At 35.9% G+C, this 17,453-nt stretch overlaps 1 protein-coding gene across 4 annotated transcripts in view; it reads left to right on the plus strand.

The window, feature by feature from the left end:
• The window catches only part of LOC106868402 (beta-1,3-galactosyltransferase 1), a 266,014-nt gene that overhangs the window by 76,055 nt on the left and 172,506 nt on the right, over window positions 1-17,453 (plus strand). Inside the window, exon 1 of one of the 4 annotated variants that reach the window (XM_052969497.2) lies at window positions 2,076-2,196. The exons of the other annotated variants lie outside the window; for them this stretch is intronic. The gene's annotated coding sequence lies outside the window, so the exon portion shown is untranslated. Of the gene's footprint in view, window positions 1-2,075; window positions 2,197-17,453 lie in introns of those variants that run through there. 4 annotated transcript variants of the gene reach the window in all.

A 17,453-nucleotide genomic window follows, 5' to 3' on the forward strand; every position in this document is an offset into this window, starting at 1 on the left:
CGTGTACATATCACGTTAGAAAGCACACATCAACTCCTACACAACACACACACGTTACCGCCGCACACACTTACACACGCACACGCACGTCAGAGTGACTAGACCCTATTCAAACATAGGCACTACGCACGCGCACCTTTTTGGGGAATAACCAGTACTTTATTTTCTCCCATTATGTCAACCTCGTTTTTTACTATTATCTTCTTTCTTTCCAAGATTTTTTTTTGTATAAACAATCGCCATACTGCACCGCTGGAATCTACATGTTTTAGTCATTCTCTTGAAGTGCGTAGACTCGTAACGTGAAAGACATTTTCATTTACACCAGCGTTAAACTCATACACTTACCTGTTGTTCATACACCTGTCTTCGTCTTTTGCTTTTCTATAAATTTCATTATGAGTGATATATATATATATGTGTGTGTGTGTGTGTGTCTGTGTGTGTGTGTGTAGGTGTATGCATGTATGTATGTATGTATGTATGTATGTATGTATGCATGTATGTATGCATGTATGTATGTATGCATGTATGTATGTATGTATGGGTTGATGGATGTATGTGTATGTATATATGTGCGTGTGGAGAAATGGAGAGAGGGCGAAATAGACAGAAAGAAGATTGAGCGAGAGACGTTCATGTGTGTGTATATGAATATAATAATGTGTGCATGTGTGTTGCTGCAGGCGTAGCTGTGTGGTAACAATCTTTCTTCCCAACCACATGGTTCCGGGTTCAACCCCACTGCGTGACACGTTGGATAACTGGATAATTGTCTTCTACTATAGCCTTGACCCGACCAAGTCCTTGTGAGTGGATTTGGTAGACGGAAACTGAAAGATGCCCATCGAATATATATATATATATTTATGAATGTATACATTTATATAGTTGTGTCTTTTTGTTGTTGTTTATCCCCTGACAATCGTTGTTGGTAAGTTATGTCCTCGTAATTTAGCGGTTACGGAAAAAGTAATCGATACAATACGTACAAAGCGAACAATGAATAAGTACTAGGGTTGATTTATTCGACTAAAGAGAGACATATAGACTGAGAGAGAGAGAGAGAGAGAGAGAGAGAGAAAGTGAAAGAGAATAAAAAGCATTTCTGTGCGCGCGTGTTTGTATATAGCTAATATATATCTTACAGGTAGTAAACAAAAAAATTCAATGAGAGATTTCCAACTCCTACAAGACTATGAAATTAAAACTTCTTTCCGTCATCATCACATATTTAATTTTCCCTTTCTGTTGATAATGCGCACAATAAGCCAATAAGCATAGACATTCTCACACCCGACCACACAGCATAACGCATACAACCACGTGAAATGCTCACATAAATTCATGCTAAAACATATACACGTGTGAGTATGTGCATGAGAGAGAAGGAGAGAAAGTACGATGTGTTAAATGTAATATCTTGTAGCAATATTCTCGTTTAAACATTCATTTATTTTCTTAATAAGCTAACGATTAAATTATTTTAATCCATTCTACGCATGTCATGAAGTTTAATTTAACCATGTATGTAATTTTGTATTGCACAATCAAATAAGGATTAAGCTGTTATTAGAATGCACATGCACTAAGAATTATGTTACAGACATAAGTTTTATATCAAATATAATATAGCTATTGTAGTAGCATGTGTTTCGTTGTTTCCTTTCTACGATTATTTTAAAGCTGTTCAATCAATATGATTCACGTAGGAACATGCACAAAGCTTAGAAAATATATCGATAAAATAAACTAATTCTGCGAACTAGAGATAGGGGGGAAAGATGATGTGCAAGTACTGAGAGAAAAGAATGAATTAGAGAGATATATCATTTGAAAGCAAAAGACAGCTATCTAACAGTGTGTACGGATAGCTTGATTTAATAATGAGAACACAACAATTACTTATTGAGAATCTATAAAGGTCGTTATGCTTCACTGAACAATCTTGTTTAGCCAGTGAATCAGAGCAGATTACTTAAATCATTCAGATATTAAATGTAATCAGTTTGAGCTAAGATCAATTAGCCAAGTATAAACTCACTTTAACCGTTTGCATCTTTGTTGAAATGCACAAAAGTTACAAAATTCTCAGTAGCAGAGGTATCAGCGTGTACTCCATATATCTTCATTCCTGTTCGCTTGAAAAACTATACATTTCATGGGCCTCGGCGGAACTACTGCATTCCTTTTCCGGTATTGTACTATCTATATAATTATTATTAATCTGTTAGTAACAACAACATCAACAACAACAATAACAATAATAATAATGATAATAATCATATTCATAAGTTATATTTTTGCTTTATACTTTGCATGAAAAGAAATCATATAACAGTATCAAGAATTATTATTTACTCGATTCCAGCGAATATTGTTAGGGGCATTGAAGAGTTGGAATAAATGCCATACGCTTTTTTTTTCTGGCCGTTTACCTTTTGAGTTCACAGTCGAATGATTCTAAGTCTGCTTTATCTCCTCCCGTTTTCGATAAATTTAATTTTCACTTAAGGTCTGAAGATAATTTAATTTCTCTTCCTTTGCGACTTGTTTCTCTGTTTAAAACTTATTATTATTATTATTATTATTATTATTATTATTATTATTATTATTATTATTATTATTTTATGTTTGACTTTTGTTTTGCATTTGTACAAGTTGGATCCAAGTCTCACCCAGAGACCTCAAGAGACAACAAGTTAGAAGTTCATGTAGGTGTTATGCCTAGGGTACCATATATTTGGATTTCTACATAGTGTTGTTCTAGAGAATGTTTAAGAAATCATAATAATAATAATAATAATTATTATTATTGTTCAGTAGTTTTATTTTTATAACGTGCTTTCACTTCACTACCGAGCGCAGCTCTGTGCGCCTTGGGTATGTGCTGTGGTTAGCTGTGGTGCTCTTATGGTTACTGTATTGAAAGTGTTTTGCGTAGGATGTGTGCAGTACCCAGTAGTGCAATTTTCTATATGTTATATATATTTGTAAGTCCTGGTGTTTTTGTTATGTATTTGTCTGAATATTTTTTTATTATACCTAAGGCACCTACTATGATAGGAATTGTTTCTGTTTTTAGACTCCACATTCGAGTTATCTCTATTTCCAGGTCTTTGTATTTTGAAAGTTTTTTCCATTTCTTTTAGAGAACTTATTATTATTATTAGTGTTATTATTATTATTATTATTATTATTATTATTATTATTATTATTATTATCATCATCATCATCATTACCATCATTATTATTGCTGATATTGTTGCTGTAGCTGTTGATGACTTTTGTAGTTAAACTTATTCCGGAAATCTTGTTAGGTTTTGTTAATTCTCTAAATGAAGTATTAACAGTAACTGCACGATAAAGTGTAGTATATTGCCACTTAAGTGTGGCTGACCCCTAGGGGTGGATGTTACTGTTGCTTTTAGCCCCAGGAGGACATCTCCTCCAGCTGGCTTATCGACACACGACTGTGTCCTGTTTGCCACGGGTAGTTATCCCTCTCACCAACATCTGCAGCACGAACGGATCCGGATTTCAGGGTTATTTCCCTTCGTCGGTGTCCGATAGCCGCTGACCTTGATGAGAGAGACAAAAACCTGGCAATCTTATATCTTCTTTTCAAGTGAAATTCTTCACTGATATCGAAAAGGTGAAAACAAGCAATGTTAATTCTCTAAATGAAGTATTAACAGTAACTGCACGATAAAGTGTAGTATATTGCCACTTAAGTGTGGCTGACCCCTAGGGGTGGATGTTACTGTTGCTTTTAGCCCCAGGAGGACATCTCCTCCAGCTGGCTTATCGACACACGACTGTGTCCTGTTTGCCAAGGGTAGTTATCCCTCTCACCAACATCTGCAGCACGAACGGATCCGGATTTCAGGGTTATTTCCCTTCGTCGGCGTCCGATAGCCGCTGACCTTGGTGAGAGAGACAAAAACCTGGCAATCTTATATCTTCTTTTCAAGTGAAATTCTTCACTGATATCGAAAAGGTGAAAACAAGCAATGTTAATTCTCTAAATGAAGTCCCAAGTGCTGCATCGTTTTATCTTACTGTTAGGTCCGCGAGAACCGTAACGGCCTGGTCAATACACACCCACGGGAGAAAATGTCAAAGAATGAGTATATTTTTTTGGTCAAACCATAAATCTAGAAATGGCTTCAACTCAATCGTTTCACTGTAAGAGAAGAAGATGGAGGGAATCTTTTTAATGTTATATTGTTGTCTGTAGTCAAGGTTACACATCACACAGTACTTCCAGCCATATTAATGAGAAACGTTAATAGCAGGAGCATGATAGTAACAACAAGATTGAAATAAAACAATGAAAATGACAACGCAAGCAACAGTAACATGAGAATCAACAATAATAACAGCAACAATAACAACAAACGTGTTTGCAAAAACAAAAGCAGGATTAACATTAGCAGTGAGGATATGTGAAACAAGCTTGCAGGTAGCAGCAGGGAAATTGCTACTGTTTGCCACGGAATAACCGGTGGCAATGAATCGCGTTGCCACAATAAACACATCACTGGTAGCGGAAATGGAACCACAATTACTATAGTATAGAAATAAATTTTTACTCAAGAATCCTGGACCAGAAGTACTCAACCTTTCGATATTGAAGCGAGAAATCTGTTCAGAATCCACTTCATACCGGCTGATTAATAATTAGTTTAATATTGCCAACATACTACCAGAGCTACATTTCGGCTGGTTAGTATGATATATGGTATTGATGTATCCTAGCAGCCCATGAGATACGAAATGTTTCCGAAAAGAAAATTAGTTTCAGATGGGGATCGAGAACATGTGTCAAGTGAAAAGTGAGAGATTGGACATCATTTTCAATGTAACAGAGATGCTAGGAGTCAGTAACTGGCCATCGGGAAGATCATCACACCAATCTCTTTGACCGAGGTTGCTAGGTAGTTTTTGTTGGTCTGGTGGCCATGGCGAAATAAGTAATGTGGTAGAGAAAATGGAAAAACGTGGATGAGAATAGCAAGCGCGGACCAAGTGAGCGTGCATTCACTGATCACGTGCTTTTAAAAATGGAAAGGGCGATTAACAGAAGGCGTTAACTTCAATAGTCAAGGAAACCTTGATTTTAAAGGGTTCCTAAAACTAGCCTTCCAATTTCTTCTTTTGGGGGATAGTTGTTTATATTTTATTTTAACCCTTTCCTTGCAATGTCCACGTTCCTTGAGTGAGCTTTAGTAATTATTAAAGCATTATTTCATTATTTTACTACTACCACTATCAAAACCACCACCACCATCGTCGTCGTCGGCATCATTATCATCATCATCATCGTCATCATCATCATCATCATCATCATCATCATCATCATCATCATCATCATCATCATCCATCGTCATTTTTACTTTCCGTTCTGATTTCAAATCCCTTGACCACTCCCAGCTTTTCTTAGAAATATCCGTATGCAATAAGTAAAGCATCAGTTAGTAACTGTGTAGATTTAATAGCATATACTCTTCTTCTAGAAATGACCTTGTGATTCAGTTAATAATAATTCTATTTATTAACGTATGTTCATAATGAATCAAGTTCAGTGCTGACAAGTTCACTCAATATGCTCAATTTACAAGCAGTAGTGTGTTTATCATATGTAGCACTAAACACAAATTCAATCAGTCACATACATAACAGAGCTGAATACCGGAAAATTAAATACTCAATAGTCCTAATTAGCGAGACGGTTTCGATTAGATTTGGAAGCCATTTCACTTTAAGCTATGACTAATAATTATAACACCGAATTCCAATGTTCCCGATGTTTGTGAAAATAGTAATTTCTCACGTAGGCAGTATGTTACATATTTTGTGATGGAGGTGTTGTTGAATTAATAAATCTCAAATATTTCTGCGGTTTGGATGTCTAGTTGAAGTATAGATAGTGTTTGACATAAAATCTTTTTCTAAATTTTCTGTGTGCATTCAGAGTTCAAGTTTTACTTGTAATCACGTTCAACACCTATGTTCCAGATAGTTGATGAATACAATAGCAATTAACTAATTATTTGTGTTTTCTAAGTCGTCGTCTTGGCAGAATTGTTAGCAATCTGTGAAAAATGCTCAGCGGTATATCGCCCGACTTTAGGTCTTAAGTGCAAATTCCTCAGAGGTCGACTTGGCCCTTCATCCTTTCGTGGTCGATGTAATCGATTAGTCCCCTCATACGAAACTACTGGCGTTGTGCAAAAATTTTAAACCAACATATACTTCTTCTTCTTCTTCTTCTTCTTCTTCTTCTTCTTCTTCTTCTTCTTCTTCTTCTTCTTCTTCTTCTTCTTCTTCTTCTTCTTCTTCTTCTTCTCTTTCCTCTTCACCTTCTTACCATCGGCTGAACATGCGTAAAGAACGAAAAAACATCCACAGCGCAGTTTGCCACCAACTGTCAGTAGACTCTTGAGAGAATATCTAGCATACAACGAAAATCATAAAAAAAAAAAACAGTGATGCCAAGTGTAGAGGACTGATGCACTTAATGGCACAGATTAGTTCAAAACCTACGGCGATGAGGAAAGCTGATTCTGAATGCCTCAGAATATGAATTTTATGCGTAATTAAATTTTCTCACGTGCTATATAAATTCTAAAATAAAGGTTTCTTTCCAATATTAACGATTGCTAAAAGAAGTTACAAGAGTAAAACTGTTGTGAAAGGTACAATATCGATTATATCGATCCCCCCATCTAGTACATGTAGATCTGAGATGGCGACAGTTAGTTTCCACCTTTACTGAAAGTCCTTCCTTTTCTCAGATGTCTTATCGATGCTGCTATTCTCTGTATTTTATATTATCTGATAAAACCTGACATAATTCCTAACCTAAGCAAAACAGACTTTGCTTTTGATTCTTTATAATTCTAACACACACACACACACACACACACACACACCCATACATATATATATATATGTGTGTGTGTGTGCGTGTTTGTGTGTGGGTGGGTGCGTGTGCACGCGTGTATGATATGCGTATGTATATACGTATACACACACAAACACACACACACACACACACACACACACATATATATATATATATTTCTCCAATTGAAAAAGGCTTATGAATATAGGTATACAGACCAGATAAATATTGTCCACTCTTCTTTAAACCATTTGATAAGTTTAACCCCCTAGAGTAAGCCTATTTCTATATCTGCACTCACCATGTCGATAATTGATATAAAGCTAGCAAAAGTTACAATATAAAACTTATTGCTTCTAAAGTCATCTTCCAACTGTTATGTGCTTATGGATTTCAAATACATCATAAGATAATTACATTCTGAATAATGGGGTTTATTTGATTTGGTAGTTTAGCTTAACACCCATTTTCCTCCACTTGTATAAAGCAATATCACTTTCATATGGAAGACATTAAACTCACCACTGACATCTAACAAAACTTTAATCACCGTTTGTTCAGTCCAATGTACTGGATAGGGAGTAACTATAAATGGATGATTAACGGGAATGGTTGAACATCAAAGCGCTGAATCGGGAGAATCGTTAGTGAGTCGGACAGATTGTCAACCAGACTTAGTTATAACCACTTGAATTTTTGATTTCGAATATCATCAGGTTCAATAAATGATTTTCGTTTCCGAAAATCTCGTGCGTTCAACTTCCGACTTTGAAGGTTTATGTTTTTGTTGAAAAAATATCAATATTTATTGCAGGTTTAGTACTGATCCCAGCCAATGAAATACGTACTTGATTGGTACGTAGAAGTCAGGACAAAAGTGTTATTGGAAAGGAGAATTTTATGAATGAGCACTTAAAATTTCGACGATGGACAATGTTTGCTCTAATTATTTCATATGGTTGTCCAAACAGTTTTTTTCCATGCGATTAAGCTTCCTCAATTAAAAATCTAAATTTCGATTTCAATATAAAAATTATGTGGGTTTACACTTTTCCTTTGTGAGCGTATTGCAAAATGTGTGCACAACCACAAGGTCTCAGCTTAGAGTGTATGACAGGCATCAAACTAATGATAGTCGAGTTGTCTAGTAATTTACTCTTAAAATTATAAGGATTTATTTGTAGTTGTTAACGTAAAAATCAGAATATTATGTCCAGTGCCTGAATTCTTGGTATTATTGTATTTTCTTTGATTTCTTTTCCCCCGAAATGAAGCTAGTTGAGTCTCTTCATTGTCGGTTAAACTTCAGTGAAGAACATAAAAATACAACAGAAAGACAATATATTTCTCTGCATACCGATACTTAAAGAACAGCAATGATATATAGCTTCAATTTAATTACATAATGGATTTTATTTTTTTAATGCATGTATATAATTAAATGTGTACATATGTATGAGCAGCACATAGAATCCTTGTGTGAGAGATTAGTGAAATCGGTGTTTATCACAGTTAAATTATAATACAGGTGATTAACATTTTAAACGCTAATAAAAGAGATTAAACAACACCTATTTTACGTTATAATGACCTCTATGTCAATAATTAAATACCTGTACTGTGATATTTAAATAACTATAATAAATGATTACAATGAAAGCATGAATGAATAACTAGAAAAGGACAGAGAGAAGAAAGAGAAATTCATCCACTGTACATTTTACTTTCTTCTTTACTTGTGTTAGAAATATAAGTTTTGAAAATTTAAATGTAACTCTACCCTTACGTTAAATATAAGCGTAACCATAGATAAGTACTATGGCATAGATGTTCCAGTTGTCTAGTTTCATTACTTTGAAAGAAATATCGAGGCGTTTATAATGTACTAAGACACTTAAGTAGGCACCCACACAGAGTTGCAATCCAATGACATGCAGCAGTAAAATAATAATACGATATCTAATATATTTCTTTGTTCTCCGAACACTTCTGGTTATGTGAATTGAAAAATGTCGAAGTCGTAAACTACATTATTGCAGGCCAGGTCAGCTTGTACTACAGGCATTACAACCAGAACAACACTCGAGTTTACCGAGTTTACTAAGAGAAATAATTTCCACAGACAGTAGAGGGAAGAGAGACACATGTACCCTGGAGGAGATATCTATTTAAGCATTATCTGCACAAATGACATTCTTAGTTGCGGATTTCGGATGGATTATGTGCTTGTAAAATATTTATATATAAAATATCCAATGGAAAGAATTAAATTAGTTGTGAAATGATAATCTGCTAACTTGGAATGCAGTCCCCCACTCATTGTGGAATATTGTCTTCTGAGTCGCAAGCTAGTATGGAAATAAATAGATCAGTTATATTGTATGAGATGACGCAGAATAGGGTAGGACAGAATGGGATTAGGTTGTTATTGTTATAAGTGCTCTTAGGAAGCAGATGTTATCATTGCAATAGAGAGGTCCACAGGGAACAACTAGTTACAATGTTTTTTCTTATTATTTTGCTCAGTGGGATGGAAGAGAAAATGTTGGTTTTTGTTTTAATCATTTCCCAATGGTTTTATTCTCACGGGTCATACACACCCATCTACATACACAAATTGACATACAAGCTTGGAAATAAAAATACATGGAGAAACAGACATGAATATGCATACGCACACATACACCATACAATAGTATACGTATTCACACACACATACATGCGTGGACACACAAGTACACATGCATAAATATATGCTTACATACATGCACACACAAACACACGCACACTCACTATCTCCCTGCTTGGTGTCAACCCATCAATTATTCAACAGATGCTTTCGGTTGTGCTCCAGCGGACACGTAACAGAGGGAGAGAGAGAAAAAGAGAAAACGAGAGAAGAGAGAGAGAAAAGCGAGAGAGAGAGAAAGAGACAGAGAGGAAGACGATTAGGATAAGGCAGATGAGAGAGAGCCGTCCTCGCAGGTGTTACATGAACCATCATATTAAAATATGAAACCCATCTCTGCATGTGACTTCTGACTGGATACACACCAACGAACCTGCAATCACACAGATAGCATCGAATCTCTCTCTGTCTGTCTGTCCCTCTCCCCCTCTTTCCCACTCTCTCCCCTCTCTCTATCTCTCTCTTTTTCTCGATGTGTGTGAGTGATAGAGAAAGAGAGAGAGAGGGAGTGATAGAGAGAAAGAGACAGAAACACAATTATACACTCGTACATCGAATCCTATACATGCGCACATATATCTCAGTTTCCTACTCACACTTTCACTCTTTAATTGTATGAGTGTTTCTCATGAACTATACACGCTGATCACCGTGGTGTTCTACAACTGAAACTGAAAGTATAATACATAGAATATAAACGGCTTATGCATGCTTGGATAATCAGCGCTCCTCATATATGCATTCGCACACAGTCACAGCATGAACACACAAAACCACTACGCATATGGATTGACACTCATATACGATTGGATGTTTGTATGTGATCATATATATATATATATATATATATATATATATATATATATATATATATATATATATATGTAGATATATATATATACATACACGAATTCTGTCTATCTCTTCTGAGACAAATTAATTTATTTTCCCAACACAATTTAATTTAACATTTCCACGCAATGAACATAGTAACTCATCACTTATAAATTATTTCATGAACCGACCATAATGTCCTGGACTCTATGGTGCCTGCGAATGAGACATAATATCGATATTTCATAGCACTCTAACATTCAGCAATACTGAACAACACAGTGAACCCTACTAGTTTCAAGCTAATCAGTCCACAGAAAGATTTGAACTTCTTGATGTACTGTAAGAACACTTATGCGTTATATCATTCTCCTGTTCACAACGCTGAACAACGTTGCTTACATCTCGTGAAAGCAGCTAATAGTCAAAGAAGGACCAACGCTATCACTGTAAGGCATGATACTTTAAAGCATCCACAAAGGGAACAATTTTCTTTTAGAAATACGATCAACTATTTGGCATAAAAGATGACAATGATGGGATAGGTTGCTGCTTAACACCAATAGAAAGAAAAGACAGCATTTCAAGTAGCGAATAATATATGCAGCTTCTCTCCTACTTACACTGTAAGAGACACTACTATGTGGAAATAAATAAAATGATTATTCAGTGATAACCAAAAATATTCCTTAAAACCAAAAAGTAATATTTTTGCAGTGGTAAACAAAAATATTCTTGGCTGTAGCAGATCAAATTTTACGTTTCTCCTTTATTTAACAATCACATGTTTTTCTTTTCAACTGCATAGTAGAAGAGATACTGTATTCGTTTGAAATGAGTTGATTAGAGAATATAATAATGTTTTAACTCTACAGGCTGAAGACGCAGGATGGAATTGTCTGATGTTTAATCAAATTCATATATAGTAAGAAGGTAAAATTAATGAAATCGTAAGTTTGAAATAAAAATAGATGACTCTCCCACTGTTGTGAGCGAAACAGCTTACCAAAGTCTCAGATCAACGCAGAGTAATAGCATATTGTTACAAGCATGACGATCAAAGAGGAATTTAAAGGTGCAAACAATGTTATGGGTTTCACAATATGTGTTAGCGCTGTCTCAAATAAAATTTACATGTGTTGACTTTAATCTATTCACAGTTACACTCGCTAAACTGTGAAGGTATATCACCTTGAAATAATTTGAATGTATTTCATCCGAAAATGCTGCCCATCCTGTAAACAGCATTACACAGACATATGTGCACTTAAACAAACTCAGAACTCCCTTACACTCTCTTTTCTTTGTTTGTCTGTCACTCAATCTCTCTCATACACACACATACATACACACACACACGCACACAATTATTAGAATAAGTTTGTTATTATATAGTTTTCCTATTTGCTCCACATAGAAACATGCCTAGGCAACAAGTATTGAACGAAAACAGATTCATCATATTTTTGTCTTCTCGCTCATAGACCCAGTCACAGCTAATTTGGTTGTACTATCTATGTTAAAATACTTGCCGATACACACAAACACACACAAACAAATACACACGCACACACATATAATTATGCTCCAAAATATTCATCCATCTCCGCACGCTATTCCTTTTAGGATCTTCAGGTACTGCATCCATAGGTTTGCATTGACAATTTCGGATGAATTCTCAAACCTTGACCATAGTCTATGAATATTATCCAATCGCCGCATTTTCAGTCTGTCACTAGGTACCTGTCGGTTGGAACGGGTTGAAGATTCCCTCTAGTGTCGCTTTCCTGCGACATTCCAATTGTGTCGCCATGTACCTGAGCTGAGAATTCTCAATGCGGTAATGTAGCGGCTGAAACTAGAAATAGCGCTTAGTCTCCGAGCTACATACCATGTCAAGTAGATTTATGCTAGAGATTCTTCGGAGGACTCACATTTGGGCTGCATATGTTCACGATCGTACTCTTTTGGTCATTTCCCAAGGTTCATGAACGCAGGTGAAAATAAACATAAAGACTGATTTAAAGATTCCAAGTTTGATATTTTTACCAACTTTCTGAGTACTGAATGGTGAAACTGGGGCATTACTTTGGAAGGACATCCAAATGCCCCACCCTCAGATCAGCATCCCGCCACACATCACTCGTGAATACGGCAGTGAGACGATTAAATTTAATCACTTCTCTCTCTTCCAACTTATCCACTAACAGTAGAGTGCACTGCGAAAACTTTTTTTGAGAACAGCAATGTCTCAGACTTCGAAAAACTAATTGTGAAATACTGCCTTGCAGTATTTGACATGAATCCATTTAGCTTATGCTGTATGTTTGTATGTATGTATGCATGTATGTGTGTATGTATGTGTGTGTACACGCGCGTGGGTCTTACACACACACACACACACACACACACACACACACATATACGAACGTTTGCTTTTATATATTTCTGTAGTTATATGTATCTACAAATGCACTAATAAAACTATCTTTCAGAATAATAATTAGCCCAAATTTTACAAATCAACCTAATATACCAGCATACATAATGTTATCGTCACAAAGAATAAAGATAATATAAATTTACTTGGAAATCAAGCAACTAAAGTATAGTGAAATTCTATCAAGATCTGAAGGATTTAGAGGTTAATCAAACGTCATTGAAGTAACCACTTTCTTGTTTTAACTTGCTTCATTGGTTGATAAAAAGGAATTCGTAGAGTGAATACTTAGTTGTACATTAACGATATTGCCTAAGAATCAGTTGGAAGCTTCTGTTAAATCAACTGTGCGAATGGATTTTAGCTAATGCTTGACTGCTCTCAACTTTAGATAAGCCATTATAGTAACACACACACACACATGTTAATTTCATGAAAACATTATGTTTTCAGCGAAAACGAGCGAAACAATTATACTTGGTATTTCAAGTAAGATATGTTTGTATGAAGAACGCTGAATGTGAGAAATGGCAGATGCTAATGTAAGATTGAGGTAGAAGTTGGATTTAAGGCAGCATTCGGTGTTGATGAAAATAGAATTGATGTTGGCTGTGAAAAGCATAGATTTTGAATGAGAGATATTGGATGCGAATAAGGGTAGATGTTGGATATGAAACAAGGGTAAATGTGAGTGTGAAAAAGGAATATGGGAGTTATCCGATAGGGTTACACATTGGTATTTGAAATGAAGTCGCTTCTGGATGTATGAAAGGAGTAGGTATAGAGAATGAAACATAAATTAGAATTTGGTTATATTCATTTGCAGTCTAATATAATGCCACTGTGGGCCACTTTACCTTTCATTCCTTACTAATATTATTGTCATCGTAACTGATATTATTGTCATCACTGGCAACATAACTAGCATCATTGTCAATATTAAAGCAGCTAGCTGGCAGAATCTTCCGCACGCTGGACAAAATGCTTAGCGGCATTTGTCCGTCCTTACGTTCTGAGTTCAAAATTCCGCCGATGTCGACCATGCCTTTCATCCTTTCGGAGTCGACAAAATAAGTTCCAGTTGAGTACTGGGGTTGATGTAATCGACTTACTCCCTGCCCCGAAATTGCTGGCCTTGTGCTAAAATTTGAAACCAGTTGTATTGCCGTTACTTTACCCTTAATCTAATATGAACGCTGATACCGTTGTCAACCATACCAAATAGCTGTCACGGTTCCAAATACAGTAGTCGTCTCTATCTGCCTACATTTGCTGCAAAAATATTGTAACCCTCATCGTGAATATACTTGAAATCCCTGCGACAATTTCCATTATCGTTGTATAAACATTGGCGAGTTCACTTTCAACAGAGTTGTCATTGTCTTTACCATTATTACCATTGTTACCATTTTTTTCGTTGTTACCATTCAGACTATACTTGCCAACAATGTAACTATTGCAGTCATCACTGTCAATACATTTGTCATCATTGTAATCATTTACATTATCATTGTCAAAAGATGTTTCTATCATCAGAAGTAAGCTTATGTGTAGTAATTAGTAGCATTATTTTTGCTGCTACTATTGCTGTTGTTGTTATAGTCATTGTTGTTGTTGTTATTACTGTTATTGTTACTGTTGTTCTTAATACCGATACTGCCTTTGCATGGCAGAATATGAGTGCTGAAAACGGTTCCACGTTCGAAACCTCTCAATTGTTTCTCTCTTACTCGCCGATCGACTAAGACGAAGACATTCTGAATATCACATTTTTTTTATGAACATGTTTTAACCTTTAAAATTGTGCACTGTAGACGTAGCGGTTGATGAGTCACTTATGGTCGACTAAGAAACAAATTATGACAATAAAATCAACAAATGCAAACTGAAACTCACACACAAACGAAAGTATATAATCTGCGTTATGTGGATGACATAATACTGTGTACAAGAGATTTTCAACACCACAATTCTCTATCCCAATTATTGATATTATTCAGCATGGATAATTGAATCAAATTTGGGGTAAATAAGAAGTGCAGTGTTAATTATAAAGTGCTGTCGAAAGATGAATTCTTATGGTACAAAATTATCAGAAGACAGTAGCATCAGATTACTTAGGAGGGATAGAGGCATCTTGGAGTGTTACTAAACGATAAAGTAATGGAAGGAGGCTTGAGAGGGGAAAATTTCCAGACTTTACAAGAGAGGAATTAGGAATATGTTCGAAACAAATGTTAAATGGAAAGGAATACTTTCAGAGCAATAAATGTATGGGCTATGCCAAATGTTAAAGTGGTTTGATCCCTTTCTAAAATGGACAAATATCGTACTACAGAACTTCGAAACAACTAGGAAGCTGCTCAAAATGCATAAAGCACATCACTCTATTAGAAATACCAATAATCATTACCTACCAAGAAGCAAAGAAGGCAGAGGAATGCAAAAGGCAGAAGAGAGCATTAATACTGTGATACTGAGGTTGTAAAACTATATTGTACGCAATGAAAAATAATAACATTGACTGGTTATAAATGTCTAAAAAGTTACTGAAACAGTAGGGATACCCAGGAAGAGAAGGTAAAAGCAGTAGAACAAGTAACATATACCAGAATGAATTATGTCTAATTCATGCAACAAAACTAAGGATGCTGGAAGAAAAGTACTTTTGTTGTAGCTAACGCTCAGAAACATGAGAAGAAATAATAAATTTATAATTACAGCCTCATAAGAACAAGCCATTAGAGCGAATCCCATAAACACAACGATAGATAAAATTCAGCCAGAGAGCAAACGGACAAGTGTAGGGAAGGAAATGAAAGTATTAAACATTTCTTGAATGAATGCAGAAGACATGCACTAGAACGGCATAAGGTTAGGCATGATTGTTGAGGGAAAAGAGTGAATTAGGACGTAGCCAAATGTGATGCAACAAATAAACAGAACTGTGGTATATACACGGACCAAACGCTAAAAATAAAGGATAAAGATTTCGGAAGTGTACGGAACTTCCTCATAAAGAAGTAATGCAATTCACCGAAGTCTTATCACCGTCATCGTCTTCATCATCATCATTGTCGTCGTCGTAGTCGTCGCCGCCGCCGCCGTTATCATCGTCAGGAGCAAAAGCATCACTACCATCATCAACATTAGAACCGATAGCATCAGGAGCAGCTTTACTACATTTTGTCATCATCGTATTCACCGGTTGCTTTTCATCAATTAAGTTAACAATGACTATTTCTAGGCTGCAAACATTTGCAGAATATCGATACATCCGAACTTTATGAGTTATTGGATAATTCATGCAGCACACTCTTACACAATGACTACTACACGTGCTTACAAAATAAAAGAAAAAAAAAAACGTACGTGTACATACATACATGTATTCATATCGACTCCGACACACATGCACACACACACATATATATATATACAAGCATATAATCGATAAGACAAATACCCTCTTAGTTATTAATCCCTCCACCCCACACACAAGCACGCGAAGACACTCATACCTGTAACATTAAATTTACATTTCATACTATGTAATAGTCACTCGTGGTCTTTGTATACCTCTTTCCATAATAATAATAATAATAATAATAATAATAATAATAATAATAATAATAATAATAATAATAATAATCTTTTCTACAATAGGCACAAGGCCTGAAATTTTAGGGGAGGAGTGCAATTGATTTCACCGCCCCCAGTGCTCACCTAGTACATATTTCATCGACCCCGAAAGGATGAAAGGCAAAGTCATCATCAGCGTAATTTGAACATAGAACATAAAGCCGGACATTGTCCAGCATGCTAACACACACACACACACACACACACACACACACACACACACACACACACACAGACGCACACATACTCTCATATACACATATACATTCATGAACATGTCACACACGCATGCACCTAAAATTTTCATCCAGTTACAAAGTTTATTAATTACCTTGAACATTCATCTCTCTTTTCGTGCTTTCTCACCGGCTACATACATCCGTACACACGCATACTTCCATATACAAACTCCAAGAATGACATATGCAAAAGTACATGTTAAACAAGCATTAAATAGTGCTTTCTCTCTCTCTCCCTCCCTCTCTCTTTCTCTCTCTCTCTCTCATACACATGCCCACACAAACACATACACAGAATTACGCGCCAGGATATAATCTTCGATTGAACATCCCTACACATACACTAGTATTGTTCTCTATATCTCCCTGTCATCCACACACTCGCATTCACTCACCAAACAATTACCCCTAACTCTTTCATTCTCTCTCTCGCTCTCTTTGTCTCCCCCCTCTCACTCACTCACAGATACACCACGCGCGCGCGCACACACACACACATACACATACATGCACACACACATGCACACTACCGCACGCGCGCTCACTTCCGCATACTCATATGCATGCCTGCCTGCATTGTCACTTGAAATTGCTTATATTCAAGCTACATACATGCACAGACACGTTTACTCTGACACACACACACGTATATATACATGCAAACTCACAAGTAAGTAGCAGGTGATTCCATAGTTACAT

Source organism: Octopus bimaculoides, chromosome 7 (genome assembly GCF_046866305.1).
Source record: "Octopus bimaculoides isolate indiv1 chromosome 7, ASM4686630v1, whole genome shotgun sequence".
Lineage (NCBI taxonomy): Eukaryota > Metazoa > Mollusca > Cephalopoda > Octopoda > Octopodidae > Octopus > Octopus bimaculoides.